This window comes from Podarcis raffonei, chromosome 11 (assembly GCF_027172205.1).
Source record: "Podarcis raffonei isolate rPodRaf1 chromosome 11, rPodRaf1.pri, whole genome shotgun sequence".
NCBI classification, from domain to species: Eukaryota; Metazoa; Chordata; class Lepidosauria; order Squamata; family Lacertidae; genus Podarcis; species Podarcis raffonei.
This window is the reverse complement of record NC_070612.1, coordinates 61,911,884-61,923,973: the sequence shown is the minus strand read 5'-3', so window position 1 is coordinate 61,923,973 and position 12,090 is coordinate 61,911,884.

The following is a 12,090-nucleotide window of genomic DNA, read 5'->3' as shown; positions in this document are numbered from 1 at the left end:
TTTCTTTACATTTCCAACATTTGTTATCGGGCAAATGATAGATTTTTGCAAGCTTGACTGGTGTCATGTACCACCTGTATATCATTTTCATAATATTCTCTCAGGGCATTACATGCCGTAAATTTCATACCAGTGGTCCACAACTGTTCCCAGTCAGCAAACATAATGTTATGTCCAACATCTTGTGCCCATTTAATCATAGCAGATTTAACCGTTTCATCCTGCGTATTCCATTTTAACAGCAAGTTATACATTCTTGAAAGTATCTTAGTTTTGGGATCTAACAGTTCTGTTTCCAATTTTGATTTTTCCACCTGGAAGCCAATTTTTTTATCCAAATTATAGGCCTCTCTTATTTGATAATAATGAAGCCAGTCTCGCACTTTATCTTTTAATTTCTCAAAACTCTGCAATTTCAATTTGTCTCCTTCTTGCTCCAAAATTTCCCAATATTTCGGCCACTTGGCCTCCATATTGAGCTTTTTCTGAGCCTTTGCTTCCATCGGTGATAGCCACCTTGGGGTTTTATTTTCAAGTAAGTCTTTATATCTTATCCAGACATTAAACAATGCTTTCCTGACAATATGGTTTTTAAATGCTTTATGTGCTTTAACCTTGTGGTACCACAAATATGCATGCCACCCAAAAACATTATTAAATCCTTCTAAGTCCAAAATGTCTGTGTTCTCAAGAAGCAGCCAATCTTTCAACCAGCAGAATGCTGCTGATTCATAGTAAAGTTTAAGGTCTGGCAGGGCAAATCCGCCTCTTTCTTTGCGTCAGTTAATATTTTAAATTTTATTCTGGGCTTCTTGCCCTGCCAGACAAATCTAGAAATATCTCTCTGCCACTTCTTGAAACAGTCCATCTTGTCCAAAATTTGCAATGATTGAAACAAAAATAACACTTTTGGCAATACATTCATCTTTATAGCTGCAATTCGACCCAACAAGAAAAGCTTCAAATTTGACCATATTTCTAAGTCTTTTTTCACTTCTGTCCAACATTTCTCATAGTTATCTTTAAATAAGTTTAAGTTCTTAGCCATCATATTAACCCCCAAATATTTTACTTTCTTAACTAATGTTAAACCTGTCTCCTTCTGGAACCTCTCTTTCTCAATCGGTGTTAAGCTTTTCTCTAGGACTTTAGTTTTTGACTTGTTCAGCTTAAATCCTGCAACATGACCAAATTCTTGAATCAGTTCTAATACTCTTTTCGTACTAGATTCTGGCTCCTGTAACGTCAAAACTAGGTCATCTGCAAAAGCTTTCAATTTATATTGTTTGGCTCCGACCTGAATACCTTTAATTAGACGGTCCCTTCTAATCATATTCAGCAAAACCTCCAGGACCGAAATAAAAAGCAATGGGGAAATTGGGCAGCCTTGTCGTGTCCCTTTCTCTATCTTGAATTCCTCTGTTACCACATTGTTAACAATTAGTTTAGCCTTTTGTTCTGAGTAAATTGCACTTATACCATTTTCAAACCCTTGGCCAACCCCCATCCCCTGAAGATTTTCTTCATAAAATTCCAATAAATATTGTCAAAGGCTTTCTCCGCGTCTATGAAAATTAAAACTGCTTTGGTATTAATGTTCACTTGCAACTTCTCCAAAATGTTAATTATGTTCCTCGTGTTGTCAGACAAGTGTCTACCAGGGAGAAAGCCAGCTTGGTCCTTATGTATCTCTTCCACTAATACTTTTTTTAATCTATTAGCCAAAATATCAGCAAATATTTTGTAATCCACATTGAGCAGGGATATGGGGCGGTAGTTCTTAAGTTGTGTCTTTTCAGACTCAGTTTTCGGTATAAGTGTAATATAAGCTTCCTTCCATGACTCTGGCGCTTTTTCCCCCTCCAAAATTTCATTACAGACCTCCTTTAGTGGTTGAATTAACCAGTCTTTCAAGGATCTATAGTATTTTGAGGTTAAGCCATCCGGCCCTGGAGATTTACCCAACTGCATATTCTGAATGGCACCTACTACCTCCTGTTCTGTAATTTTGTGGTTCAGCATTATCTTCTTTTCTTGAGAGATTTTCTGTAGTCCATTTGTTTTTAAAAATTGGTTTATATCAAACTCTTTCTGTGGCCCTTGTGTATATAACTGTTTAAAATACCTCTGGAAGCATTTTCTAATTTCCACAGGATTCTGAATGTTCTTTCCTTCCACTTCCAAATTAGTAATAGTATTGAGCTTTTGTCTTTTTTTCATTTGCCAAGCTAGCAATTTTCCACATTTATTAGCAGATTCAAATGTCCTTTGTCTCATTTGTTTAATTTTCCATTCAATTTCCTGATTCATCATCTTCATATATTGCACTTCATGTAACTTTATATCTCTCAGAATCTCTTGTGATTTTGGTTTCGCTCTTAGTTTCTTCTCACCCTCTTTTATTTTTTCCAAAATTTTATTTTTTTTTCTCATTTTGGGCTCTCTTCTTTATTGTATTCTGTTGAATCAGAAACCCCCTCATAACTGCTTTGCTTGCGTCTCAGATTATTCTTTTTTCCGTAATAGTATTCAAATTTATCTCAAAATAGTCTCTCAAGGTTTTTTGGGCCTTCTTGATAACCTCTTGATCTCTAAACAAGGTTTCATTCATCCTCCATCTGAAGGAGCCGACTGGTGTTAGTTTCATCTCCATTTTCACAGCATTATGGTCGGAGCAAGTTTTTGGGCAAATTTCCACTTTTCGAGTCTTAGGTGCCAGTCCTCTAGTTATCCATATTTGGTCAATTCTTGTCCATGTCATTTTGGCTTCAGAGAAGAATGTTCCCTCTCTTCCTAAGGGGTTCTTAATTCTCCAAATGTCAATCAAATCCATATTGTCAGTCAGTTCAAAAAAAGTTTTCGGTAGTCTGCCATCTTTAGTTACAACCTGTCTCTGCGACTTGTCCATATTTGTAGATACCACTCCATTCATATCTCCCATCATAATAATGTTGTAGTCCATATAATCTAACAATGTCTCATGCAATTTCTTAAAGAATTCAGATTTCCCCTCATTTGGTGCATAAACTCCTACTATTAAAAATTTTTCTCCTTGTGATTGAATTTCAATTGCCACAAATCTTCCTTGGTCATCTTTAAAAACGAATTTCGGTGATAGGCTCTCTTTTGCATAAATAACAACTCCTCTCTTTTTAACCTTATCCGATGAAATAAACTCTTGAGCCAATCTTTTGTTAATCAATACTTTCCTGTGTAGCCTTATCACATGTGTTTCTTGTAAGCAAATTAAGTCCAATTGTTCCTTTTTCAATAAATGAAAAACTTTCCTCCTCTTCTCCGGGGAGTTAAATCCATGAATATTCCAACTTAATAATTGCAGAGACATGGTGTATTTATTCTACTTTACTCCAACTGCTCCCAGTAATTCCTCTTGTTCTGACGGTGGTATCACTTTTTCTAACTTGTCCAATCCCAACGATGGTGGTACTATGTCTAGTACTCCTGGCTTTAAAGCTCTCAGCTCTTCTACAACTTCTTTTTGCAGGTCTTCTTCGTGTTCTCTCAAGAATTTTTCTTTATCTTCCACTGATCTTATTTTAAACTTTTCCCCTTTAAAAGTAAAGGATAAGCCTTGGGGGAATTCCCACCTAAAAATGATTCTATTTCCTCTCAACAGGGCCACCAAATCTCCGTAATTAGACCTAAGGTCCAAAAGATATTTCGGAATGTCCTTGAATATCTCCACTCTTGAATCGTTTATTTCCAAGGTCTTCTGGAAGTGCACACTCAGTATTTTATCTCTCTCCTCTTTTGATCGGAGGGTAATCAAACAGTCTCTCAACCTGTTCTTTCTCCCTCCTCTTCCAAGTCTAAAGGCACTTACTATCTTAAAGTCTTGCTTGTCATGCAAGTTCCAAAAGTCTGCAAATTCCTGTGTAAGAAAATCAGTTAGGCTGTCTTTTTCAAGTTCAGGGACCGCCCTGATCCTCAGATTAGTCTGTTTCTCCCTCAATTCAATCATGGACAAAAGCGACTGATGGTCCCCAAGCTGTTTGCATATCGGTGTTATTTTTTCCTCCACAGCCGCTGCTTTTTCCCTTGCTTCCTCTGCTGTCTTTTGATTAGAAGTGGATTCTTGCAGCAGTTTTTCAATGGATTCTGTATTGGAATTCACCTTCTGCCCCAAATTGTTAATGCTAGAAGTGTTCTGGTCAATTTTAGTTGTCGCTTCAGTAACCTGTTTACTTAATTTTTCCAATGTTTCATAAATTTTGTTTAATACTGAAGTAAATCCCACTTCAGAGGCCATTCCTTTTGATCCAGCTTGTACAGGATCTTCCCCCTGCGATGCAGGAGGGCCGGAAGCAGATGCTCTACGCTGCTGGGATACTGCACTGGTCTGCTGTAATCTGACCTTGTTATTTTTTCATCCATCACACTTTGTCTGAGAATCAAGGTCGGTCCCATGGCCAAAGCTTGCTTTGCAGTGGAAATTCCCAGGCTTGTTAAGAGTGGGAAATTCCCCAAGTAGTTGTAACAATTTCAGTGTTCCTCTAGGGGGACACAGTAACAGTCAATGATAATATTGCAATAGAATATCTTTTCCAACTTTCCCAAAGTCCCCCTTCAACAAAATAGGCAACAGTTTCAAGTCCAAAGAAGACCTTTCACAAGTATCTCCCTTGCAGAGCTAGCTGTCAAAAAAAAAAAATTGCAGGAGAGGGGAGGGAAGAGAGGAAAGTAATTTATTTGCCTGCAAAAAAAAAAAAAGACAAGAAGGAGAGAAAAGGGAATAAAGACCACCACTTAATCCCTGGGAACGGATTGCCAGGATCGTTAGAACTGTTGTACTGAGAGTCGCACTATTTATGGACAATGTAATATTTTTTTAAAAATTCCAAATCACATTAGTTCCAAATTATACAGCCAAATTTTTAAAATTTTGTTGGGGGTACCCATACTTCGAGCTCCAAAAGGGATCCAAACATCACTCTTGCTGCTGCTTTAATTACACAATTCTGTCCAGTCCAGTCCAGATAGTCTCTTTGTTATTTTCCTCATCATCTTGTTGTTATCATATATTCCTTTCTTTGTGATCTCTGATAATCTTCACAAGCGGGTTGAAAACAAACATATCCTGTGTGGATTTTACACTCTCCAAGAGCCATATCACATAAAGGCCATTTCCACACCTCCATAAAGAACATTCCCACAGTCTGTCCGTTGATTTCCACAGGCCTGCCAATCTGTATCTCAGGGGGCCCTGCCAGGTCAAATTCACATTTCGATAACCATACATTCACATTCCGATGACCATGGTCCTCCTCTCCCTCGTCCTCCTGTGGGCAGGCCTGTCTTAACAAATCTCCATTTGTAACTGCGTCACAAAGCTTTCTTTCCATTCCCGATGATTCCCACCAGTCCTCTCTTTGATCAGTAATTCATTTCCACACAGTTCTTAATCTCCTGCTTGTGATTAGTAATTTGCAATGATTCTTTCTCTCTGGGGGAGGGTTATTGCGTACTCACATAAGACAAAAAAAGAAAAGTTTTTTCCTCCCCCCCTTTCCGTTTCGCTCCGACATACCGATCTTTTAATGATGAGTCTTCACTTAATTTATTGTCCAGCCCGTCGCTCCACATCACAGAGATCCCATTAATCAGCAGTCTTTACACCTGATCTTCACTTGAAGTATGTGCATTTGCTTCTTTTTCCAATTATATGTTTCGAGCTGATGCAAACCAGTGCGTGATTAGAGACAGTGTCCGGGAGAGCCGACCCCACCCGAGGGCTTCATGCCTAGTGCCCTCACCCCCTTTTTTCAAATCCGGGGGTGAATTATGGGCACAGCAGGCAAGGCAGTGCCCCCCATTCCCTTGGGGGGCAAGGGAGGCTGCATACTCCCATATCAGCCTCTTAATTACCTTGTGTGGGTCGGAGAGATGTTATTGTCAGCCATCTTCCAATGCGCCCCTGGTGGCCCCCCCACATATCACTTCTTATTGCTTAGAATAAATCGAGGCTGCAATTTGTCTGTTTCTGCTGCAAGCTCCATTAGGTTCCCACATCACTTTGATTGTATGTTCTGTGAACTGATTACTTCTTGGTATCTGAAGTACCGATGGTTCCTGCTTCCAGTGATTCTCTAATACCCACAGTGCTTTTTTGTAAGGTTTCAATATTTCTGGCAAGTTATTGAAGTCATTTTCATTGTACATCTGATTAGTAAACCAATAGACTGCCCAGCCATATGAAACGAGTCTGCGTACTTTCTCCAAAGTCTTCCTTGTTGTAGGTATAAGAATGAATACAAGGACAGTGAGAATGGCTCTTGAATTCCACCTTGCATTGCTTTTGTTAGGAACTTCCGTAAACTTAACCAATGGGGAGAAAAACAACCCCTTTTTCCTCAAGGAATCTGAACACCCATGTATGATAGTATAAAATGTTCATGTCATCTCTCCAGCCTGCTTTACTGAGGATTTCTTCTGTTCCTCATACTTGTTCATCAGTTGTTCATCAGATGAGACATAAACGGATATTCCATATTGGGAGATCTGTTGTTACCACCAAGTTCCCTGTACATGACCACTCTGAGAATTTTGTCCAGAACGTGATGCTGGCAACTGATAAGTCGTGGTTTGTTGACATCCTTGCCTGAGAACATTTGTTGCAATTTGACAACGCCATTATTTTCCCCAGTGTTAACACTGGTTGTATCAGCAATGATAATCTTTATTGCATTCCATAAGTTGTATTCATCAAGAAGTTGGAAGTCCTTTGTATTTGTATTTTATTCTTTATTCCTCTCTGATCCTTTTTGTGATATTTGTTCCTCCTCTTTTTTGTGTTATTTTGTTTTTGTTTTGACTTATTTTCTGTTGCTGTTGTCCTCTACTCTGGATTAAAGAATGAATTGCATGCAGATGAAGGCGATGAATAGTGAAGGACCCTGTGTGAGAGGCAGGGAGGGGAGATTCCCCAGGGTGAGAGGCTGAGGGAAGAAAGGGATGCTCTCAGGTGAGAGCTGGGAGGGTGCACCTTTTCTGCATGGGACAAAAGGTAAGTTATTCAGTATCTGTGAGACAGGAGTTTGCATTCTTCTATCTCTTTTTCTTTTCTTTTTCTTTAGATGAGTTTGTTTTTTACTGTACAGCGGAACCTCTACTTACGGACATAATCCATTCCGGAGGTCCATCCGCTGTTCGAAATGGGACGCTAGAAGAGGCATCTTGTGCGTGTGCGCTCTGAAGATTTATTGTTCAGAGAGATAAGGCCTTGCAGGCTTCTGCTGCGCAGCACACATTCCAAAGCTCTGAGCAAAGCAGAGTCACACAGCATTGAGGAACGAAGCCTTCTATCTTCTGTTCATCAGTGTGCATAAATCAGGCTCTCACGCAGAGTTACTAAAACTAAAAGCAGTTTATTTACAGCAGAATCTAGCCATTATCCAGCAACATCGCACAAAAGTGTCTGTCCCGGACAAAAGCGAAAGCAGACGAAACAAAGAACTGAGACTCTCGGAAGTGATGCAGAGTCTCTCTGCCCCACAATAGTGCAGGACGCACACTCTGAGCTGTTTAACCCTGTAAGCTCAGGTTCTCCTCACACCCCCTCTCGTCCTGCACTACTGGGGGCAAGCAAGTATCACCACTTACCCCAACTCCAAACCACCACAGAACTCCCCATGACACTGGAAGCTCAATGGCTTAGCTCAATGTGCTTCAATGAAGCTTTAGAGAAGCTAGGTTTCAGGAAGAGTCTTGCTGACAGCTGCCTGTACCTTAAAGGGTTAGGAGAGTCACAGGAAATGGTGTTAGTCTTTGTTGATGATATCATTTATACCTCAAGGGCAGACAAACAGGTACAGAAGTTTGCCAAAGAGCTCCATGCAATTGGAGAGGGCGCTTCTGAGCCAAACAGTCAATAGCCCTGGTTAACTTGCCAGTGGGCCACCAGGGAATCAGCTGAAAGGCCATTAACATGGGATAAAGCATCCCCTACCACTCTCTGGAAACCATTAGGATCAAGTGGCAGGTGCGGACCATCTGAATCGGTCCCACCTCCTGCAGAGGGGAAGGATCACGGAGAAGTCCAGTTGCACCAGGAAGTGATCTGACCGTGGCACTTCTTTAGTTTTGCTTTTAGTGTCAGATCACCAACATCCATAGAGGTCCAAGGCATGTCCGCGGCTATGAGTTGGGCCAGACTTATTCAGGGACAGCCCTGTCTCCTTGATCCTTGCCCATCCTGGCTTATAAAAGCTTGCCGGGAAGGGCTGGGCAATGACCTTTGCGGGATGGTGAATGCTTCTCTCTGTGAGGGAGCCTTCCCAGACCAGCTGAAAGAGGCAGTTATCAAACCGCTTCTTAAAAAACCATCTTTAGATGCGGCCAATATGGCCAACTATCTTCCAGTCTCAAATCTTCCATTCCTGGGCAAGGTGATTGAGCGAGCGGTTGCTGAACAACTCCAGGCACGCCTGGAAGAAGTGGACCATTTGGATCCCTTCCAGTTGGGATTCAGGCCTCATCATGGGACTGAAACTGCCTTGGTCGCACTGGTCAATGATCTCCGGTGGATTTGGGACAAAGGTGAGAGCTGTTTCCAAGTTCTGCTGGATCTCTCATCGGCTTTTGACACTATCAACCATAACATCCTTCTGGACCATCTAAAGGAGCTGGGGGAACTGTCATACAGTGGTTCCGCTCCTTCCTCCTGGGCCATGTTCAGAAAGTGGTGGTGAGGATGAGTGTTCAGACCCCTGGGCTCTCACTTGTGGGGTGCCTCAGGGTTCTGTCCTCTCCCCCATGCTTTCCAACACCTACATGCAGCCGCTAGGAGAGATCATCAGGGGGGTTGGGCTGGGTGTTCATCAGTATGCAGATGTTACCCAGCTCTACCTCTCTTTCAAATCAGAACCAGTGAAGGCGGTGAAGGTCCTGTGTGAGTGTCTGGAGGTGGTTGGAGGATGGATGGCGGCTAACAGATTGAGGTTGAATCCTGACAAGACAAAAGTACTTTTTTGGGGGGACAGAAGGCAGGCAGGTGTGGAGGACTTCCTGGTCCTGAATGGGGTAACTGTGCCCCTGAAGGACCAGGTGTGCAGCTTGGGAGTCATTTTGGACTCACAGCTGTCCATGGAGGCGCAGGTCAGTTCTGTGTCCAGGGCAGCAATTTACTAGCTCCATCTGGTATGCAGGCTGAGAACCTACCTGCCCACGGACTGTCTCGCCAGAGTGGTGCATGCTCTAGTTATCTCTTGCTTGGACTACTGCAATGTGCTCTATGTGGGGCTACCTTTGAAGGTGACCTGGAAACTACAACTAATCCAGAATGCAGCAGACGAGACCACATAACACCAGTCTTGAAAGACCTACATTGGCTCCCAGTACATTTCCGAGCACAATTCAAAGTATTGGTGCTGACCTTTAAAGCCCTATACAGTCTCGGTCCAGTATACCTGAAGGAGCATCTCCACCCCCATTCATTCTGACCGGACACTGAGGTCCAGTGTCGAGAGCCTTCTGGCAGTTACCTCACTGCGAGAAGCAAAGATATAGGGAACCAGGCAGAAGGCCTTCTTGGTAGTGGTGCCCACCCTGTGGAATGCCCTCCCACTAGATGTCAAAGAGAAAAACAACTACCAGACTTTTAGAAGACATCTGAAGGCAGCCCTGTTTAGGGAAGCTTTTAATGTTTGATGGACTGTTGCATTTTAATATTTTGTTGGAAGCCACAAATAATTATTATTATTATTATTATTATTATTATTATTATTATTATTATTATTATTATTCTGTAAGCTGAGTCACACAACACAATAAGCCAAACTGAGGCTTACTGAGACTGTGCAAATGTGGGCTTCCAGAGAGGGGCTCACTGCCACTTTAGTTCCCATGCTCCCTCAGTTCTTTTTACTGATGCACTGAATTAAGCCAAAAATTGGTTTAGCAAAGGTGTGGAGCAACTTTGGCCCTCCAGATGTTGCCAAACATCCCTGGCCTGCACCTTTGAAGCCTCAGTAAGCCATAGCCTGGCTAACCACATCATGCAAATGTAGTGTGTATAGCAAACTTTGTTCATGGGACAGCATTCCAGCAGCTTCACCTGTAAGTGAAGAAAGTGACTGCTTGTGAGAACTACCTTATGCTGGCGTCACATTTTAAAAAATGGTTGTAAGCCAGCATTAATTTTCCAGCTTTTTCCCTTCATTTTATTTGTTGCTTTTTCAGGCTTTGCTCTTCTTGTTTCTATTTGCCTTCTCATTCCTATTCTCCCTCTTGCACTTGTGCCTTCACAGGTTGCTGTTGAACAGAACAGAAATAATGGAGCTGAACTTTTGAACTCCTGATGGGTAGATGCCAAAGTTACCTTTGAGGCTCTTATAAATGTTGAAAGGTAGGGTCCTTGAAACCACAAACGGAACAAACAAAAGCCAACCTTCATTTGAAATGCTTACCCTGGAAGGCTATGTTTTGTATTATTCAACTCATTTTTGTTTGTTTGAAAAATATACTACTACATTTTAACACTACATTTAAATATTAATTTCATATTTTTCATTATTTGAGCAGCACAGTTATTCAAGTCATTCCCACAACAGCCTGCAACAACCAATGCCCTGAGTCATTGTAAGGATGGACAGTTGCTAAATTCTGAGATTAACATGTTAGGGCAGAATATCTCAAAAATACCCTCCCCAACACACACTTTAAACTTTTATGCACTGCACAACCTATACACTTCATTAGGCATTTCTGCACAGCTTCTATGCCCCTTCAGTCTTCCTGCCCACTTTCCCCCTTCTCCCTGTACCCTCTCTGGTGCCACTGGAGTCAGGCTTTAGGGCAGAGGTTCAGGAACCTACTAGCAGAATGAACAGAAGGGTTCCCAAATGCAACAAGTGAGTGAAGTGGAGGGAGCTCTATTAAGTCTAGCTTTGCCACAGGTGCTACTTACTCTCCAATTCCCTCCCCTCCCCCTTACACAGAGTGCCACTTTCCCCATGTACACTCCAGTTTCTCACTAACCTCTTCATGTGCCACAGCTGTGTTACCCCCAGAAGGGAAAACCCCCTCCTCTGGGGTCCTGCTATGTTGTTGTTGTTGTTCTCTACAATTATCTTAGACGGTAAAAATTATGCAAAAAATTGGAAGGCTATAAAAAGTACATGATCTTTACAGGAGAAAATCCAGCTTTCCCTGGTGCAAAATTTGAGACCTCCTACCCTGAGCACAGTGAAAGTAATCTGATTCTAGAAACAGAGGCTTCAATCAAAGGGCCTGGTGTAAGGGACTTGTGCATACTTGCTGGGTTTCTTGAAGCAGCTAGTGATTGCATATGCCATTTTTGTTGTTAAAAAGTGTGGCACTTACTGTAACAATTTCATGGCACCTATTTTTCTAGGGGGGAAAGCACTGGATTGTGTTAGTTCCACTCATGTCCCAGTGAAACCAGTGAGACAGGCTAGTCATGACTTAAGCCTGTTGATTTCAATGGGAACAGAGACTGCAATCCTTTACACACTTACCATGGATTATCCCCCATTGAATTCAGTTGGATTAATTTTTGAGTAGATATGTGTATTATCTGGATCCCTCTTAAAATATTTATGTATTCAGAGGTTTAGCTTGCTGTCTTCTGAAAGAATGTGGTGAACATCAAATTGGGTAATTGGTTACATAAGGCAGTTCCCGCATCATTCAGGCAGGGGCATAGGAAGGGGGGCAGTCCGCCCTGGGTGTCATCCCTGAGGGAGGGTGACAAAATCCCCCCTGGGCAGATCGCCGCCCTACCCCCTGGGCACTTATCGCCTCCAATGGCCACCAATTGCTGTGCCGATCGCCCCCAATGGGCACAGATCACTGCTCTGATTGCCCGCTGGGCGGCTCACCCTGCCCCCTGGGTGCACGGCATGTGCGCTGCTCTGGGTGCCCGAACGGGTAGCTCAGCTGCTGCATTCAGGCGGTGTACAAATCTAATTAATACAGTAGTGATTAATACATCAAACATGGGGTTCATACTTAACATAAACTACAAACCCCAAAATCTGGAATCCCCTCCAAGCCTGTGCCAAACCTTTGCAGTTGTTTTGCAGTGAAAACCCCAGGTTTTGTAGTGCCCCA